The sequence below is a fragment of the Rhinoderma darwinii genome, chromosome 3, assembly GCF_050947455.1.
Source record: "Rhinoderma darwinii isolate aRhiDar2 chromosome 3, aRhiDar2.hap1, whole genome shotgun sequence".
In the NCBI taxonomy this organism is placed as follows: Eukaryota; Metazoa; Chordata; class Amphibia; order Anura; family Rhinodermatidae; genus Rhinoderma; species Rhinoderma darwinii.
The window spans coordinates 414,369,094-414,389,563 of record NC_134689.1 but is presented as its reverse complement, the minus strand read 5'-3'; the positions used below and the strand labels follow the sequence as shown (position 1 = coordinate 414,389,563).

General features: G+C 38.8%; 7 non-coding genes across 7 annotated transcripts; all 7 read right to left on the bottom strand.

The window, feature by feature from the left end:
* Nucleotides 1–1,232: 1,232 nt before the first annotated feature.
* On the bottom strand, nt 1,233–1,304 carry TRNAE-UUC (transfer RNA glutamic acid (anticodon UUC)). Its single transcript has one exon. It is a non-coding gene; the product is annotated as a tRNA-Glu (tRNA).
* A 2,103-nt stretch (nt 1,305–3,407) lies between these two features.
* On the bottom strand, nt 3,408–3,479 carry TRNAE-UUC (transfer RNA glutamic acid (anticodon UUC)). The gene has a single exon. It is a non-coding gene; the product is annotated as a tRNA-Glu (tRNA).
* A 2,829-nt stretch (nt 3,480–6,308) lies between these two features.
* TRNAE-UUC (transfer RNA glutamic acid (anticodon UUC)) lies at nt 6,309–6,380 on the bottom strand. The gene has a single exon. It is a non-coding gene; the product is annotated as a tRNA-Glu (tRNA).
* Nucleotides 6,381–12,110: 5,730 nt separating this feature from the next.
* Nucleotides 12,111–12,182, bottom strand: TRNAE-UUC (transfer RNA glutamic acid (anticodon UUC)). Its single transcript has one exon. It is a non-coding gene; the product is annotated as a tRNA-Glu (tRNA).
* A 1,379-nt stretch (nt 12,183–13,561) lies between these two features.
* Nucleotides 13,562–13,633, bottom strand: TRNAE-UUC (transfer RNA glutamic acid (anticodon UUC)). Its single transcript has one exon. It is a non-coding gene; the product is annotated as a tRNA-Glu (tRNA).
* Nucleotides 13,634–18,634: 5,001 nt separating this feature from the next.
* TRNAE-UUC (transfer RNA glutamic acid (anticodon UUC)) lies at nt 18,635–18,706 on the bottom strand. The gene has a single exon. It is a non-coding gene; the product is annotated as a tRNA-Glu (tRNA).
* Nucleotides 18,707–19,359: 653 nt separating this feature from the next.
* Nucleotides 19,360–19,431, bottom strand: TRNAE-UUC (transfer RNA glutamic acid (anticodon UUC)). The gene has a single exon. It is a non-coding gene; the product is annotated as a tRNA-Glu (tRNA).
* Between the last annotated feature and the right edge of the window lie 1,039 nt (nt 19,432–20,470).

Sequence of the window (20,470 nt, the reverse complement as noted above, 5' to 3'; positions counted from 1 at the left end):
TAATCTGAAGGTCGTGAGTTCGATCCTCACACGAGGCACTGTTCAGTGAGTTTTTGTCTTCCTCCATTCATGCAGGAAATCGGGTTTTTCTGCCGAAACGTTTTTAATATATGAGGAAAGTGTTGTTGATTTCCTTGTCATTTTTGAGTGAGTAGAAGAGATGGGAATGATTTGAGCTTTAAATCCAAAATAGGATCTTGCCTAAAAAGAAACAATATTAAAGCAAAGTCCCAATCAGATTGGGTGAAATAGTCTGATGGTTTCTTATTTATTGGCGAAACTAGTTCATTAAAAAAAGGAAAATTAGCCAAACTGACAGGATAAAGGGGTTGTTGACTTGGAGTGAGAAGGGAACAATAGGAATTATTTGAGTTTTCAAGCTCAAATAGGATCTGGTGAAAAGAGGAGGAATGGGTAAACAAAGATAAGTTAGAATTTATGGCCACAAAGAGCACTTTTATCCTATAACGCTCAACCTTTGAAAGTGCAAGACTAGTAAAAGGTTCTTTCACATACCGGGAGTCGAACCCGGGCAACATGGGTGAAAACCAGGAATCCTAACCGCTAGACCATATGGGAGCAGTTATTTAGTGTAATGAGTCATGGACTAAGAAAAAGTGGGAATAAAGAAAATTTATATATATTTTTTCATTTTGCCGCTTTGAGATTGTTTACAAACATCTGGTGGTTGCCTCGTTAGTGCAGTAGGAAGCGTGTCAGTCTAATAATCTGAAGGTTGTGAGTTCGATCCTCAGACGAGGCACCGTTCAGTGAGTTTTTGTCTTCCTCCATTCATGCAGGAAATCGGGTTTTTCTGCCGAAACGTTTTTAATATATGAGGAAAGTGTTGTTGATTTCCTTGTCATTTTTGAGTGAGTAGAAGAGATGGGAATGATTTGAGCTTTAAATCCAAAATAGGATCTTGCCTAAAAAGAAACAATATTAAAGCAAAGTCCCAATCAGATTGGGTGAAATAGTCTGATGGTTTCTTATTTATTGGCGGAACTAGTTCATTAAAAAAAGGAAAATTAGCCAAACTGACAGGATAAAGGGGTTGTTGACTTGGAGTGAGAAGGGAACAATAGGAATTATTTGAGTTTTCAAGCTCAAATAGGATCTGGTGAAAAGAGGAGGAATGGGTAAACAAAGATAAATTAGAATTTATGGCCACAAAGAGCACTTTTATCCTATAACGCTCAACCTTTGAAAGTGCAAGACTAGTAAAAGGTTTTTTCCCATACCGGGAGTCGAACCCGGGCCACCTGGGTGAAAACCAGGAATCCTAACCGCTAGACCATATGGGAGCAGTTACTAAGTATAATGAGTCATGGACTAAGAAAAAGTGGGAATAAAGAAAATGTATATATATTTTTTCATTTTGCCGCTTTGAGCTTGTCTACAAACATCTGGTGGTTGCCTAGTTAGCACAGTAGGAAGCGTGTCAGTCTCATAATCTGAAGGTCGTGAGTTCGATCCTCACATGAGGCACTGTTCAGTGAGTTTTTGTCTTCCTCCATTCATGCAGGAAATCGGGTTTTTCTGCCGAAACGTTTTTAATATATGAGGAAAGTGTTGTTGATTTCCTTGTCATTTTTGAGTGAGTAGAAGAGATGGGAATGATTTGAGCTTTAAATCCAAAATAGGATCTTGCCTAAAAAGAAACAATATTAAAGCAAAGTCCCAATCAGATTGGGTGAAATAGTCTGATGGTTTCTTATTTATTGGCGAAACTAGTTCATTAAAAAAAGGAAAATTAGCCAAACTGACAGGATAAAGGGGTTGTTGACTTGGAGTGAGAAGGGAACAATAGGAATTATTTGAGTTTTCAAGCTCAAATAGGATCTGGTGAAAAGAGGAGGAATGGGTAAACAAAGATAAGTTAGAATTTATGGCCACAAAGAGCACTTTTATCCTATAACGCTCAACCTTTGAAAGTGCAAGACTAGTAAAAGGTTCTTTCACATACCGGGAGTCGAACCCGGGCCACCTGGGTGAAAACCAGGAATCTTAACCGCTAGACCATATGGGAGCAGTTATTAAGTATAACGAGTCATGGACTAAGAAAAAGTGGGAATAAAGAAAATGTATATATATTTTTTCATTTTGCCGCTTTGAGCTTGTCTACAAACATCTGGTGGTTGCCTAGTTAGCGCAGTAGGAAGCGTGTCAGTCTCATAATCTGAAGGTCGTGAGTTCGATCCTCACACGAGGCACTGTTCAGTGAGTTTTTGTCTTCCTCCATTCATGCAGGAAATCGGGTTTTTCTGCCGAAACGTTTTTAATATATGAGGAAAGTGTTGTTGATTTCCTTGTCATTTTTGAGTGAGTAGAAGAGATGGGAATGATTTGAGCTTTAAATCCAAAATAGGATCTTGCCTAAAAAGAAACAATATTAAAGCAAAGTCCCAATCAGATTGGGTGAAATAGTCTGATGGTTTCTTATTTATTGGCGAAACTAGTTCATTAAAAAAAGGAAAATTAGCCAAACTGACAGGATAAAGGGGTTGTTGACTTGGAGTGAGAAGGGAACAATAGGAATTATTTGAGTTTTCAAGCTCAAATAGGATCTGGTGAAAAGAGGAGGAATGGGTAAACAAAGATAAGTTAGAATTTATGGCCACAAAGAGCACTTTTATCCTATAACGCTCAACCTTTGAAAGTGCAAGACTAGTAAAAGGTTCTTTCACATACCGGTAGTCGAACCCGGGCAACATGGGTGAAAACCAGGAATCCTAACCGCTAGACCATATGGGAGCAATTATTTAGTGTAATGAGTCATGGACTAAGAAAAAGTGGGAATAAAGAAAATTTATATATATTTTTTCATTTTGCCGCTTTGAGATTGTTTACAAACATCTGGTGGTTGCCTCGTTAGTGCAGTAGGAAGCGTGTCAGTCTAATAATCTGAAGGTTGTGAGTTCGATCCTCAGACGAGGCACCGTTCAGTGAGTTTTTGTCTTCCTCCATTCATGCAGGAAATCGGGTTTTTCTGCCGAAACGTTTTTAATATATGAGGAAAGTGTTGTTGATTTCCTTGTCATTTTTGAGTGAGTAGAAGAGATGGGAATGATTTGAGCTTTAAATCCAAAATAGGATCTTGCCTAAAAAGAAACAATATTAAAGCAAAGTCCCAATCAGATTGGGTGAAATAGTCTGATGGTTTCTTATTTATTGGCGGAACTAGTTCATTAAAAAAAGGAAAATTAGCCAAACTGACAGGATAAAGGGGTTGTTGACTTGGAGTGAGAAGGGAACAATAGGAATTATTTGAGTTTTCAAGCTCAAATAGGATCTGGTGAAAAGAGGAGGAATGGGTAAACAAAGATAAATTAGAATTTATGGCCACAAAGAGCACTTTTATCCTATAACGCTCAACCTTTGAAAGTGCAAGACTAGTAAAAGGTTTTTTCCCATACCAGGAATCGAACCCAGGCCACCTGGGTGAAAACCAGGAATCCTAACCGCTAGACCATATGGGAGCAGTTATTAAGTAAAATGAGTCATGGACTATGAAAAAGTGGGAATAAAGAAAATATATATATATTTTTTTCATTTTGCCGCTTTGAGCTTGTTTACAAACATCTGGTGGTTGCCTCGTTAGCGCAGTAGGAAGCGTGTCAGTCTAATAATCTGAAGGTCGTGAGTTCGATCCACACACGAGGCACTGTTCAGTGAGTTTTTGTCTTCCTCCATTCATGCAGGAAATCGGGTTTTTCTTCCGAAACGTTTTTAATATATGAGGAAAGTGTTGTTGATTTCCTTGTCATTTTTGAGTGAGTAGAAGAGATGGGAATGATTTGAGCTTTAAATCCAAAATAGGATCTTGCCTAAAAAGAAACAATATTAAAGCAAAGTCCCAATCAGATTGGGTGAAATAGTCTGATGGTTTCTTATTTATTGGCGAAACTAGTTCAATAAAAAAAGGAAAATTAGCCAAACTGACAGGATAAAGGGGTTGTTGACTTGGAGTGAGAAGGGAACAATAGGAATTATTTGAGTTTTCAAGCTCAAATAGGATCTGGTGAAAAGAGGAGGAATGGGTAAACAAAGATAAGTTAGAATTTATGGCCACAAAGAGCACTTTTATCCTATAACGCTCAACCTTTGAAAGTGCAAGACTAGTAAAAGGTTCTTTCACATACCGGGAGTCGAACCCGGGCAACATGGGTGAAGACCAGGAATCCTAACCGCTAGACCATATGGGAGCAGTTATTTAGTGTAATGAGTCATGGACTAAGAAAAAGTGGGAATAAAGAAAATGTATATATATTTTTTCATTTTGCCGCTTTGAGCTTGTCTACAAACATCTGGTGGTTGCCTCGTTAGCGCAGTAGGAAGCGTGTCAGTATCATAATCTGAAGGTCGTGAGTTCGATCCTCACACGAGGCACTGTTCAGTGAGTTTTTGTCTTCCTCCATTCATGCAGGAAATCGGGTTTTTCTGCCGAAACGTTTTTAATATATGAGGAAAGTGTTGTTGATTTCCTTGTCATTTTTGAGTGAGTAGAAGAGATGGGAATGATTTGAGCTTTAAATCCAAAATAGGATCTTGCCTAAAAAGAAACAATATTAAAGCAAAGTCCCAATCAGATTGGGTGAAATAGTCTGATGGTTTCTTATTTATTGGCGAAACTAGTTCATTAAAAAAAGGAAAATTAGCCAAACTGACAGGATAAAGGGGTTGTTGACTTGGAGTGAGAAGGGAACAATAGGAATTATTTGAGTTTTCAAGCTCAAATAGGATCTGGTGAAAAGAGGAGGAATGGGTAAACAAAGATAAGTTAGAATTTATGGCCACAAAGAGCACTTTTATCCTATAACGCTCAACCTTTGAAAGTGCAAGACTAGTAAAAGGTTCTTTCACATACCGGGAGTCGAACCCGGGCAACATGGGTGAAAACCAGGAATCCTAACCGCTAGACCATATGGGAGCAGTTATTTAGTGTAATGAGTCATGGACTAAGAAAAAGTGGGAATAAAGAAAATGTATATATATTTTTTCATTTTGCCGCTTTGAGCTTGTCTACAAACATCTGGTGGTTGCCTCGTTAGCGCAGTAGGAAGCGTGTCAGTATCATAATCTGAAGGTCGTGAGTTCGATCCTCACACGAGGCACTGTTCAGTGAGTTTTTGTCTTCCTCCATTCATGCAGGAAATCGGGTTTTTGTGCCGAAACGTTTTTAATATATGAGGAAAGTGTTGTTGATTTCCTTGTCATTTTTGAGTGAGTAGAAGAGATGGGAATGATTTGAGCTTTAAATCCAAAATAGGATCTTGCCTAAAAAGAAACAATATTAAAGCAAAGTCCCAATCAGATTGGGTGAAATAGTCTGATGGTTTCTTATTTATTGGCGAAACTAGTTCATTAAAAAAAGGAAAATTAGCCAAACTGACAGGATAAAGGGGTTGTTGACTTGGAGTGAGAAGGGAACAATAGGAATTATTTGAGTTTTCAAGCTCAAATAGGATCTGGTGAAAAGAGGAGGAATGGGTAAACAAAGATAAGTTAGAATTTATGGCCACAAAGAGCACTTTTATCCTATAACGCTCAACCTTTGAAAGTGCAAGACTAGTAAAAGGTTCTTTCACATACCGGGAGTCGAACCCGGGCAACATGGGTGAAAACCAGGAATCCTAACCGCTAGACCATATGGGAGCAGTTATTTAGTGTAATGAGTCATGGACTAAGAAAAAGTGGGAATAAAGAAAATTTATATATATTTTTTCATTTTGCCGCTTTGAGATTGTTTACAAACATCTGGTGGTTGCCTCGTTAGTGCAGTAGGAAGCGTGTCAGTCTAATAATCTGAAGGTCGTGAGTTCGATCCTCAGACGAGGCACCGTTCAGTGAGTTTTTGTCTTCCTCCATTCATGCAGGAAATCGGGTTTTTCTGCCGAAACGTTTTTAATATATGAGGAAAGTGTTGTTGATTTCCTTGTCATTTTTGAGTGAGTAGAAGAGATGGGAATGATTTGAGCTTTAAATCCAAAATAGGATCTTGCCTAAAAAGAAACAATATTAAAGCAAAGTCCCAATCAGATTGGGTGAAATAGTCTGATGGTTTCTTATTTATTGGCGGAACTAGTTCATTAAAAAAAGGAAAATTAGCCAAACTGACAGGATAAAGGGGTTGTTGACTTGGAGTGAGAAGGGAACAATAGGAATTATTTGAGTTTTCAAGCTCAAATAGGATCTGGTGAAAAGAGGAGGAATGGGTAAACAAAGATAAGTTAGAATTTATGGCCACAAAGAGCACTTTTATCCTATAACGCTCAACCTTTGAAAGTGCAAGACTAGTAAAAGGTTTTTTTCCATACCGGGAGTCGAACCCGGGCCACCTGGGTGAAAACCAGGAATCCTAACCGCTAGACCATATGGAAGCAGTTATTTAGTGTAATGAGTCATGGACTAAGAAAAAGTGGGAATAAAGAAAATGTATATATATTTTTTCATTTTGCCGCTTTGAGATTGTTTACAAACATCTGGTGGTTGCCTCGTTAGTGCAGTAGGAAGCGTGTCATTCTAATAATCTGAAGGTCGTGAGTTCGATCCTCACACGAGGCACTGTTCAGTGAGTTTTTGTCTTCCTCCATTCATGCAGGAAATCGGGTTTTTCTGCCGAAACATTTTTAATATATGAGGAAAGTGTTGTTGATTTCCTTGTCATTTTTGAGTGAGTAGAAGAGATGGGAATGATTTGAGCTTTAAATCCAAAATAGGATCTTGCCTAAAAAGAAACAATATTAAAGCAAAGTCCCAATCAGATTGGGTGAAATAGTCTGATGGTTTCTTATTTATTGGCGAAACTAGTTCATTAAAAAAAGGAAAATTAGCCAAACTGACAGGATAAAGGGGTTGTTGACTTGGAGTGAGAAGGGAACAATAGGAATTATTTGAGTTTTCAAGCTCAAATAGGATCTGGTGAAAAGAGGAGGAATGGGTAAACAAAGATAAGTTAGAATTTATGGGCACAAAGAGCACTTTTATCCTATAACGCTCAACCTTTGAAAGTGCAAGACTAGTAAAAGGTTCTTTCACATACCGGGAGTCGAACCCGGGAAAAATGGGTGAAAACCAGGAATCCTAACCGCTAGACCATATGGGAGCAGTTATTTAGTGTAATCAGTCATGGACTAAGAAAAAGTGGGAATAAAGAAAATGTATATATATTTTTTCATTTTGCTGCTTTGAGCTTGTCTACAAACATCTGGTGGTTGCCTAGTTAGCGCAGTAGGAAGCGTGTCAGTATCATAATCTGAAGGTCGTGAGTTCGATCCTCACACGAGGCACTGTTCAGTGAGTTTTTGTCTTCCTCCATTCATGCAGGAAATCGGGTTTTTCTGCCGAAACGTTTTTAATATATAAGGAAAGTGTTGTTGATTTCCTTGTCATTTTTGAGTGAGTAGAAGAGATGGGAATGATTTGAGCTTTAAATCCAAAATAGGATCTTGCCTAAAAAGAAACAATATTAAAGCAAAGTCCCAATCAGATTGGGTGAAATAGTCTGATGGTTTCTTATTTATTGGCGAAACTAGTTCATTAAAAAAAGGAAAATTAGCCAAACTGACAGGATAAAGGGGTTGTTGACTTGGAGTGAGAAGGGAACAATAGGAATTATTTGAGTTTTCAAGCTCAAATAGGATCTGGTGAAAAGAGGAGGAATGGGTAAACAAAGATAAGTTAGAATTTATGGGCACAAAGAGCACTTTTATCCTATAACGCTCAACCTTTGAAAGTGCAAGACTAGTAAAAGGTTCTTTCACATACCGGGAGTCGAACCCAGGCAACATGGGTGAAAACCAGGAATCCTAACCGCTAGACCATATGGGAGCAGTTATTTAGTGTAATGAGTCATGGACTAAGAAAAAGTGGGAATAAAGAAAATGTATATATATTTTTTCATTTTGCCGCTTTGAGCTTGTTTACAAACATTTGGTGGTTGCCTAGTTAGCGCAGTAGGAAGCGTGTCAGTATCATAATCTGAAGGTCGTGAGTTCGATCCTCACACGAGGCACTGTTCAGTGAGTTTTTGTCTTCCTCCATTCATGCAGGAAATCGGGTTTTTCTGCCGAAACGTTTTTAATATATGAGGAAAGTGTTGTTGATTTCCTTGTCATTTTTGAGTGAGTAGAAGAGATGGGAATGATTTGAGCTTTAAATCCAAAATAGGATCTTGCCTAAAAAGAAACAATATTAAAGCAAAGTCCCAATCAGATTGGGTGAAATAGTCTGATGGTTTCTTATTTATTGGCGAAACTAGTTCATTAAAAAAAGGAAAATTAGCCAAACTGACAGGATAAAGGGGTTGTTGACTTGGAGTGAGAAGGGAACAATAGGAATTATTTGAGTTTTCAAGCTCAAATAGGATCTGGTGAAAAGAGGAGGAATGGGTAAACAAAGATAAGTTAGAATTTATGGCCACAAAGAGCACATTTATCCTATAACGCTCAACCTTTGAAAGTGCAAGACTAGTAAAAGGTTCTTTCACATACCGGGAGTCGAACCCAGGCAACATGGGTGAAAACCAGGAATCCTAACCGCTAGACCATATGGGAGCAGTTATTTAGTGTAATGAGTCATGGACTAAGAAAAAGTGGGAATAAAGAAAATGTATATATATTTTTTAATTTTGCCGCTTTGAGCTTGTCTACCAACATCTGGTGGTTGCCTAGTTAGCGCAGTAGGAAGCGTGTCAGTATCATAATCTGAAGGTCGTGAGTTCGATCCTCAGACGAGGCACCGTTCAGTGAGTTTTTGTCTTCCTCCATTCATGCAGGAAATCGGGTTTTTCTGCCGAAACGTTTTTAATATATGAGGAAAGTGATGTTGATTTCCTTGTCATTTTTGAGTGAGTAGAAGAGATGGGAATGATTTGAGCTTTAAATCCAAAATAGGATCTTGCCTAAAAAGAAACAATATTAAAGCAAAGTCCCAATCAGATTGGGTGAAATAGTCTGATGGTTTCTTATTTATTGGCGGAACTAGTTCATTAAAAAAAGGAAAATTAGCCAAACTGACAGGATAAAGGGGTTGTTGACTTGGAGTGAGAAGGGAACAATAGGAATTATTTGAGTTTTCAAGCTCAAATAGGATCTGGTGAAAAGAGGAGGAATGGGTAAACAAAGATAAGTTAGAATTTATGGCCACAAAGAGCACTTTTATCCTATAACGCTCAACCTTTGAAAGTGCAAGACTAGTAAAAGGTTCTTTCACATACCGGGAGTCGAACCCGGGCAACATGGGTGAAAACCAGGAATCCTAACCGCTAGACCATATGGGAGCAGTTATTAAGTAAAATGAGTCATGGACTAAGAAAAAGTGGGAATAAAGAAAATATATATATATTTTTTTCATTTTGCCGCTTTGAGCTTGTCTACAAACATCTGGTGGTTGCCTCGTTAGCGCAGTAGGAAGCGTGTCAGTCTAATAATCTGAAGGTCGTGAGTTCGATCCACACACAAGGCACTGTTCAGTGAGTTTTTGTCTTCCTCCATTCATGCAGGAAATCGGGTTTTTCTGCCGAAACATTTTTAATATATGAGGAAAGTGTTGTTGATTTCCTTGTCATTTTTGAGTGAGTAGAAGAGATGGGAATGATTTGAGCTTTAAATCCAAAATAGGATCTTGCCTAAAAAGAAACAATATTAAAGCAAAGTCCCAATCAGATTGGGTGAAATAGTCTGATGGTTTCTTATTTATTGGCGGAACTAGTTCATTAAAAAAAGGAAAATTAGCCAAACTGACAGGATAAAGGGGTTGTTGACTTGGAGTGAGAAAGGAACAATAGGAATTATTTGAGTTTTCAAGCTCAAATAGGATCTGGTGAAAAGAGGAGGAATGGGTAAACAAAGATAAGTTAGAATTTATGGCCACAAAGAGCACTTTTATCCTATAACGCTCAACCTTTGAAAGTGCAAGACTAGTAAAAGGTTCTTTCACATACCGGGAGTCGAACCCGGGCAACATGGGTGAAAACCAGGAATCCTAACCGCTAGACCATATGGGAGCAGTTATTAAGTAAAATGAGTCATGGACTAAGAAAAAGTGGGAATAAAGAAAATGTATATATATTTTTTCATTTTGCCGCTTTGAGATTGTTTACAAACATCTGGTGGTTGCCTCGTTAGTGCAGTAGGAAGCGTGTCAGTCTAATAATCTGAAGGTCGTGAGTTCGATCCTCAGACGAGGCACCGTTCAGTGAGTTTTTGTCTTCCTCCATTCATGCAGGAAATCGGGTTTTTCTGCCGAAACGTTTTTAATATATGAGGAAAGTGTTGTTGATTTCCTTGTCATTTTTGAGTGAGTAGAAGAGATGGGAATGATTTGAGCTTTAAATCCAAAATAGGATCTTGCCTAAAAAGAAACAATATTAAAGCAAAGTCCCAATCAGATTGGGTGAAATAGTCTGATGGTTTCTTATTTATTGGCGGAACTAGTTCATTAAAAAAAGGAAAATTAGCCAAACTGACAGGATAAAGGGGTTGTTGACTTGGAGTGAGAAGGGAACAATAGGAATTATTTGAGTTTTCAAGCTCAAATAGGATCTGGTGAAAAGAGGAGGAATGGGTAAACAAAGATAAGTTAGAATTTATGGCCACAAAGAGCACTTTTATCCTATAACGCTCAACCTTTGAAAGTGCAAGACTAGTAAAAGGTTCTTTCACATACCGGGAGTTGAACCCGGGCAACATGGGTGAAAACCAGGAATCCTAACCGCTAGACCATATGGGAGCAGTTATTTAGTGTAATGAGTCATGGACTAAGAAAAAGTGGGAATAAAGAAAATGTATATATATTTTTTCATTTTGCCGCTTTGAGATTGTTTACAAACATCTGGTGGTTGCCTCGTTAGTGCAGTAGGAAGCGTGTCAGTCTAATAATCTGAAGGTCGTGAGTTCGATCCTCACACGAGGCACTGTTCAGTGAGTTTTTGTCTTCCTCCATTCATGCAGGAAATCGGGTTTTTCTGCCGAAACATTTTTAATATATGAGGAAAGTGTTGTTGATTTCCTTGTCATTTTTGAGTGAGTAGAAGAGATGGGAATGATTTGAGCTTTAAATCCAAAATAGGATCTTGCCTAAAAAGAAACAATATTAAAGCAAAGTCCCAATCAGATTGGGTGAAATAGTCTGATGGTTTCTTATTTATTGGCGAAACTAGTTCATTAAAAAAAGGAAAATTAGCCAAACTGACAGGATAAAGGGGTTGTTGACTTGGAGTGAGAAGGGAACAATAGGAATTATTTGAGTTTTCAAGCTCAAATAGGATCTGGTGAAAAGAGGAGGAATGGGTAAACAAAGATAATTTAGAATTTATGGCCACAAAGAGCACATTTATCCTATAACGCTCAACCTTTGAAAGTGCAAGACTAGTAAAAAGTTTTTTCCCATACCGGGAGTTGAAACCGGGCCACCTGGGTGAAAACCAGGAATCCTAACCGCTAGACCATATGGGAGCAGTTATTAAGTAAAATGAGTCATGGACTAAGAAAAAGTGGGAATAAAGAAAATATATATATATTTTTTTCATTTTGCCGCTTTGAGCTTGTCTACAAACATCTGGTGGTTGCCTCGTTAGCGCAGTAGGAAGCGTGTCAGTCTAATAATCTGAAGGTCGTGAGTTCGATCCACACACAAGGCACTGTTCAGTGAGTTTTTGTCTTCCTCCATTCATGCAGGAAATCGGGTTTTTCTGCCGAAACATTTTTAATATATGAGGAAAGTGTTGTTGATTTCCTTGTCATTTTTGAGTGAGTAGAAGAGATGGGAATGATTTGAGCTTTAAATCCAAAATAGGATCTTGCCTAAAAAGAAACAATATTAAAGCAAATTCCCAATCAGATTGGGTGAAATAGTCTGATGGTTTCTTATTTATTGGCGAAACTAGTTCATTAAAAAAAGGAAAATTAGCCAAACTGACAGGATAAAGGGGTTGTTGACTTGGAGTGAGAAGGGAACAATAGGAATTATTTGAGTTTTCAAGCTCAAATAGGATCTGGTGAAAAGAGGAGGAATGGGTAAACAAAGATAAAATAGAATTTATGGCCACAAAGAGCACTTTTATCCTATAACGCTCAACCTTTGAAAGTGCAAGACTAGTAAAAGGTTTTTTCCCATACCGGGAGTCGAACCCGGGCCACCTGGGTGAAAACCAGGAATCCTAACCGCTAGACCATATGGAAGCAGTTATTTAGTGTAATGAGTCATGGACTAAGAAAAAGTGGGAATAAAGAAAATGTATATATATTTTTTCATTTTGCCGCTTTGAGATTGTTTACAAACATCTGGTGGTTGCCTCGTTAGTGCAGTAGGAAGCGTGTCAGTCTAATAATCTGAAGGTCGTGAGTTCGATCCTCACACGAGGCACTGTTCAGTGAGTTTTTGTCTTCCTCCATTCATGCAGGAAATCGGGTTTTTCTGCCGAAACATTTTTAATATATGAGGAAAGTGTTGTTGATTTCCTTGTCATTTTTGAGTGAGTAGAAGAGATGGGAATGATTTGAGCTTTAAATCCAAAATAGGATCTTGCCTAAAAAGAAACAATATTAAAGCAAAGTCCCAATCAGATTGGGTGAAATAGTCTGATGGTTTCTTATTTATTGGCGAAACTAGTTCATTAAAAAAAGGAAAATTAGCCAAACTGACAGGATAAAGGGGTTGTTGACTTGGAGTGAGAAGGGAACAATAGGAATTATTTGAGTTTTCAAGCTCAAATAGGATCTGGTGAAAAGAGGAGGAATGGGTAAACAAAGATAATTTAGAATTTATGGCCACAAAGAGCACATTTATCCTATAACGCTCAACCTTTGAAAGTGCAAGACTAGTAAAAGGTTTTTTCCCATACCGGGAGTTGAAACCGGGCCACCTGGGTGAAAACCAGGAATCCTAACCGCTAGACCATATGGGAGCAGTTATTAAGTAAAATGAGTCATGGACTAAGAAAAAGTGGGAATAAAGAAAATATATATATATTTTTTTCATTTTGCCGCTTTGAGCTTGTCTACAAACATCTGGTGGTTGCCTCGTTAGCGCAGTAGGAAGCGTGTCAGTCTAATAATCTGAAGGTCGTGAGTTCGATCCACACACAAGGCACTGTTCAGTGAGTTTTTGTCTTCCTCCATTCATGCAGGAAATTGGGTTTTTCTGCCGAAACATTTTTAATATATGAGGAAAGTGTTGTTGATTTCCTTGTCATTTTTGAGTGAGTAGAAGAGATGGGAATGATTTGAGCTTTAAATCCAAAATAGGATCTTGCCTAAAAAGAAACAATATTAAAGTAAATTCCCAATCAGATTGGGTGAAATAGTCTGATGGTTTCTTATTTATTGGCGAAACTAGTTCATTAAAAAAAGGAAAATTAGCCAAACTGACAGGATAAAGGGGTTGTTGACTTGGAGTGAGAAGGGAACAATAGGAATTATTTGAGTTTTCAAGCTCAAATAGGATCTGGTGAAAAGAGGAGGAATGGGTAAACAAAGATAAAATAGAATTTATGGCCACAAAGAGCACTTTTATCCTATAACGCTCAACCTTTGAAAGTGCAAGACTAGTAAAAGGTTTTTTCCCATACCGGGAGTCGAACCCGGGCCATCTGGGTGAAAACCAGGAATCTTAACCGCTAGACCATATGGGAGCAGTTATTAACCCCTTAAGGACGCAGCCTAGTTTGGGCCTTAAGGCTCAGAGCCCATTTTTCAAATCTGACATATTTCACTTTATGTGGTAATAACGTCGGAATGCTTAAACCTATCCAAGCGATTCTGAGATTGTTTTCTCGTGACACTTTGGGCTTCATGTTCGTGGTAAAATTTGGTCGATATATTCAGTCTTTATTTGTGAAAAATTGCAAAATTTAGAGAAAATTTACAAAAAATAGCATTTTTCAGAATTTAAATGCATGTGCTTGAAAAACAGACGGTTATACCACCCAAAATAGTTACTAGTTCACATTTCCCATATGTCTACTTTAGATTGGCATCGTTTTTTGAACATTCTTTTATTTTTCTTAGACGTTACAAGGCTTAGAACATAAACAGCAATTTCTCATATTCTTAAGAAAATTTCAAAAGCCTTTTTTTGAAGGTGCCAGTTCAGTTCTGAAGTGGATTTGAGGGGCCTATGTATTAGAAACCCCCATAAAACACCCCATTTTAAAAACTAGACCCCTCAAAGTATTCAAAACAGCATATAGAAAGTTTTTTAACCCTTCAGGCATTTCACAGGAATTAAAGCAAAGTGGAAATTAAATTTGCAAATTTCATTTTTTCTGCTGAATTTCAATTTTATTCAATTTTTTTTTAGTAACAGAGAAGGTTTTACCAGAGAAACACTACTAAATATGTATTGTCCAGATTCTGCAGTTTTTAGAAATGTCCCACATGTGGCCCTACTGCGCTCGTGGACTAAAACACAAGCCCTAGAAGCAAAGAAGCACCTAGTGCATTTTGAGGCCTCTTTTTTATTAGAATATATTTTAGGCAGCATGCCAGGTTTGAAGAGGCGTTGAGGTATCAAAACAATGGAAACCCACCAGAAGTGACCCCATTTTGGAAATTACACCCCTCAAGGAATTCATTTATGGTTTTTGTTATCATTTTGACCGCACAGTTTTTTCACAGCACCTATTTGAATTGGGCTGTGAAATGAAAAAAATGATATTTTTTCCAATAAAATGTCATTTTTGATCAAAATTTCTTATTTTCACAGGGAACAACATACCCCATTTTGTTGCCCAATTTGTCCTTAGTGCGGCAATACCCCATTTGTGGTGATAAACTGCCGTTTGGGCCCATGGGAGGGCTCAGACGGAAAGGAGCGCTATGTGTTTGTTGGAGTCCAGATTTTGCTGGATTGGTTTTCGGGTGCCATGTTGCATTTGCAGAGCCCCAGAGGTATCAAAGCAATGGAAACCCACCAGAAGTGACCCCATTTTGGAAACTACACCCCTCAAGGAATTCATTTATGGTTTTTGTTATCATTTTGACCGCACAGTTTTTTCACAGCACCTATTTGAATTGGGCTGTGAAATGAAAAAAATGATATTTTTTCCAATAAGATGTCATTTTTGATCAAAATTTCTTATTTTCACAAGGAACAACATACCCCATTTTGTTGCCCAATTTGTCCTTAGTGCGGCAATACCCCATTTGTGGTGATAAACTGCCCTTTGGGCCCATGGGAGGGCTCAGAAGGAAAGGACCACCATTTGGCCTACTGGAGCTTTTCTGGTGCTAAGTCATGTGTGCAGAAGCCCCTGAGGTACCAGTACAGTTGAAACCCACGAGAAGTGACCCCATTTTAAAAACTACACCCCTTAAGACATTCATCTAGAGGTGTAGTGAGCATTTTGACCCCACAGGTACTGTGTAAAAGATAATGCGCAGCAGATGGTGCAGTGTGAGATTTGCAATTTTATATATGTATATGCCATTTCAGTGTCCAATATAGTGTGCCCAGCATGCGCCACCGGAGATATACACCCCTTAAATTGTAATGTGGGTTCTCCTGGGTACGACAATACCCTACATGTGGCTGTTATCAGCTGCCTGGGCATACGGCAGGGCTCAGAAGGGAAAGATGAGGGGGGTAAGCTGTGCGGAGTGCATCAGGGTAAATTGAAAATCAAGGGATGTATGATACATTTTAAAACAATCTTTTATACAGAGCCCTGGTTTTTCGGGACACGTGTCACATTGGTATATTGTGTTCTTCCTTATCCCCCTCTTATAGCAGACTCTGCACCTCTTTTGACTCTTTCCCTTTCCACCGGTTTGGGGACCTTCTCCTGGAAAGTGTTGCCCTGGTACGATGCGCCCCCCCTTCCTGGTCCCTAAAGATTAGATCTTGAAATTCCAGGAAAGTTCCCCTCTGGCCTGCACATCGACGTAGCACATACGCATTGTACAAAGCCATCTGTATGATGTGCCCGGCCAGCTTCTTATACTACACCGCATGGCGCTGTAGGGCTTCAGGACTTGATTTGACAAGTCCATCCCTCCCATGTACCTATTGTAGTCCAGGATGCAGTCTGGTTTGGGGGTGGCCTTTCCTTCATATATCCTAAACCTGTAGGTATACCCTGATGCACTCTCGCACAGCTTATACATCTTCACGCCATACCTTGCCCTCTTACCTGGCAGGTACTGGCGGAATTGAACCCTCCCTTTAAAATGTACCAGGGACTCATCAATAGAAAAACACTTCTCGGGGGTGTATGCTTGGGAAAACCGGGCACTGGAACGGTCTAATAGGGGTCTCCGTTTATACAAACGGTCAAAACTGGGGTCATCTCGGAGTGGGCACGGCTCATTATCAGTATAATGTAAGAAGCGAAGTATTGCCTCATTTATTTATTTTTTTAGGTTCCAGTTCATTTCTGAAGTTGCTTTGAGGGGCCCATATATTAGAAACCCCTATCAAACACCCCATTTTAGAAACTAGACCCCTCAAAGTATTCACAACAGCATTTAGAAAGTTTATGAACCCTTTAGGTGTTTCACAGAAATTTAGAGCAAAGTAGAGGTGAAATTTACTCTTTTTATACCATTTTTTTTATAACACAAAAGGATTTATCAGAGAAACGCAACTCAATACTTATTGCCCAGATTCTGCAGTTTAGAGAAATATCCCACATGTTGCCCTCGGGCGGTAATGGACTGAAGCGCCGGCCTCCGAAGCAAAGGAGCACCTAGCGGATTTTGAGCCCTCTTTTTTATTAGGCACCATGTCCGGTTTGAAGAGGTCTTGTGGTGCCAAAACATTGGAAACCCCCCAAAAGTGACCCCAATTTGGAAACTAGACCCCTTGAGGAATCCATTGTAGTTTTCATGGGGTGCATGCGGCTTTTTGATCAGTTTTTATTCCATTTTTAGGTGGCGTGGTGACTAATAAACAGCAATTCTACTATTGTTTTTGTATACTTTTTTTTTTACAGCGTTCACCGTGCGCTATAAATGACATATTTACTTTATTCTGCGGGGCGATACGATCACGGCGATACCAGATGTTTATAGTTTTTTTTTATGTCTTATGGCGTTTGCACAATAAAATACGTTTTGTAAACAATCATTCACTTTTTGTGTTACCTTATTCTAAGAGCCATAACGTTTTTATTTTTCAATCAATAAAGCCGTGCGAGGACTTATTTTTTGCGTAACGAACTGTATTTTCCATCAGTACCATTTTTAGGTACATGCGACTTTTTGATCTCTTTTTATTCCATTTTTTGGGAGGTGAAGTGACCAAACAATTGTGATTGTGGTACGGTTTATTAATATTTTTTTTTACGGCGTTCACCGTGCGGGATAAATAACAAAATAATTTTGTAGTTCAGGCCGTTACGGACGCGGCGATACCAATTATGTATAGTTTATTTGTTTGTTTATATATTTTTATTAATAATAAAGGCCTGATAAGGGAAAAAGTGGGACTTTTACTTTTATTACTTTTAAAACTTTTATTTTTACACATCTTTTTTTAACTTTTTTTTTACTTTATTACTTTGTCCCACTAGGGGACATGAGGGCAGGAGGCCCTGATCGCTATTCTAATACACTGCACTACATGCGTAGTGCAGTGTATTAGAACTGTCAGCTACTCACTGACAGCAAGCATAGTGGGTCCTGACGTTGTCAGGACCCACTAGGCTTCCGTCTATGGCATCGCCGGACGCCATTGTTTGGTGTCCGGTTGCCATAGTCACCATCGCCGGCCGCTATCGCGTAGCAGGCCGGCGATGGCAGCTTAACCCCTAAAAAGCCGCGATCTCTATAGAACGCGGCTTTTAAGGGGTTAATCAGCGGGGACACAGCGATCGGTCCCCGCTGTAGGAGCTGTGATAGCTGCTGAACAAGACAGCAGCGTCACAGCTCCTGTATGTGTCGGGAGGACGGCCGAAACGGCCGTCACTCCCGAGACGTACTATTACGGCATGGAGCGCGAACGATACAGCTGCCATGACGTAATAGTACGTCAAGGAGCGGGAAGGGGTTAAGTATAATGAGTCATGGACTAAGAAAAAGTGGGAATAAAGAAAATGTATATATATTTTTTCATTTTGCCGCTTTGAGCTTGTCTACAAACATCTGGTGGTTGCCTCATTAGCGCAGTAGGAAGCGTGTCAGTCTAATAATCTGAAGGTCGTGAGTTCGATCCTCACACGAGGCACTGTTCAGTGAGTTTTTGTCTTCCTCCATTCATGCAGGAAATCGGGTTTTTCTGCCGAAACGTTTTTAATATATGAGGAAAGTGTTGTTGATTTCCTTGTCATTTTTGAGTGAGTAGAAGAGATGGGAATGATTTGAGCTTTAAATCCAAAATAGGATCTTGCCTAAAAAGAAACAATATTAAAGCAAAGTCCCAATCAGATTGGGTGAAATAGTCTGATGGTTTCTTATTTATTGGCGAAACTAGTTCATTAAAAAAAGGGAAATTAGCCAAACTGACAGGATAAAGGGGTTGTTGACTTGGAGTGAGAAGGGAACAATAGGAATTATTTGAGTTTTCAAGCTCAAATAGGATCTGGTGAAAAGAGGAGGAATGGGTAAACAAAGATAAGTTAGAATTTATGGCCACAAAGAGCACTTTTATCCTATAACGCTCAACCTTTGAAAGTGCAAGACTAGTAAAAGGTTTTTTCCCATACCGGGAGTCGAACCCGGGCCATCTGGGTGAAAACCAGGAATCTTAACCGCTAGACCATATGGGAGCAGTTATTAAGTAAAATGAGTCATGGACTAAGAGAAAGTGGGAATAAAGAAAATATATATATATTTTTTTCATTTTGCCGTTTGAGCTTGTCTACAAACATCTGGTGGTTGCCTCGTTAGCGCAGTAGGAAGTGTGTCAGTCTAATAATCTGAAGGTCGTGAGTTCGATCCACACACAAGGCACTGTTCAGTGAGTTTTTGTCTTCCTCCATTCATGCAGGAAATCGGGTTTTTCTGCCGAAACATTTTTAATATATGAGGAAAGTGTTGTTGATTTCCTTGTCATTTTTGAGTGAGTAGAAGAGATGGGAATGATTTGAGCTTTAAATCCAAAATAGGATCTTGCCTAAAAAGAAACAATATTAAAGCAAAGTCCCAATCAGATTGGGTGAAATAGTCTGATGGTTTCTTATTTATTGGCGAAACTAGTTCATTAAAAAAAGGAAAATTAGCCAAACTGACAGGATAAAGGGGTTGTTGACTTGGAGTGAGAAGGGAACAATAGGAATTATTTGAGTTTTCAAGCTCAAATAGGATCTGGTGAAAAGAGGAGGAATGGGTAAACAAAGATAAAATAGAATTTATGGCCACAAAGAGCACTTTTATCCTATAACGCTCAACCTTTGAAAGTGCAAGACTAGTAAAAGGTTTTTTCCCATACCGGGAGTCGAACCCGGGCCATCTGGGTGAAAACCAGGAATCTTAACCGCTAGACCATATGGGAGCAGTTGTTAAGTATAATGAGTCATGGACTAAGAAAAAGTGGGAATAAAGAAAATGTATATATATTTTTTCATTTTGCCGCTTTGAGCTTGTCTACAAACATCTGGTGGTTGCCTCATTAGCGCAGTAGGAAGTGTGTCAGTCTAATAATCTGAAGGTCGTGAGTTCGATCCACACACGAGGCACTGTTCAGTGAGTTTTTGTCTTCCTCCATTCATGCAGGAAATCGGGTTTTTCTGCCGAAACATTTTTAATATATGAGGAAAGTGTTGTTGATTTCCTTGTCATTTTTGAGTGAGTAGAAGAGATGGGAATGATTTGAGCTTTAAATCCAAAATAGGATCTTGCCTAAAAAGAAACAATATTAAAGCAAAGTCCCAATCAGATTGGGTGAAATAGTCTGATGGTTTCTTATTTATTGGCGAAACTAGTTCATTAAAAAAAGGAAAATTAGCCAAACTGACAGGATAAAGGGGTTGTTGACTTGGAGTGAGAAGGGAACAATAGGAATTATTTGAGTTTTCAAGCTCAAATAGGATCTGGTGAAAAGAGGAGGAATGGGTAAACAAAGATAAAATAGAATTTATGGCCACAAAGAGCACTTTTATCCTATAACGCTCAACCTTTGAAAGTGCAAGACTAGTAAAAGCTTTTTTCCCATACCGGCAGTCGAACCCGGGCCATCTGGGTGAAAACCAGGAATCTTAACCGCTAGACCATATGGGAGCAGTTGTTAAGTATAATGAGTCATGGACTAAGAAAAAGTGGGAATAAAGAAAATGTATATATATTTTTTCATTTTGCCGCTTTGAGCTTGTCTACAAACATCTGGTGGTTGCCTCATTAGCGCAGTAGGAAGCGTGTCAGTCTAATAATCTGAAGGTCGTGAGTTCGATCCTCACACGAGGCACTGTTCAGTGAGTTTTTGTCTTCCTCCATTCATGCAGGAAATCGGGTTTTTCTGCCGAAACGTTTTTAATATATGAGGAAAGTGTTGTTGATTTCCTTGTCATTTTTGAGTGAGTAGAAGAGATGGGAAT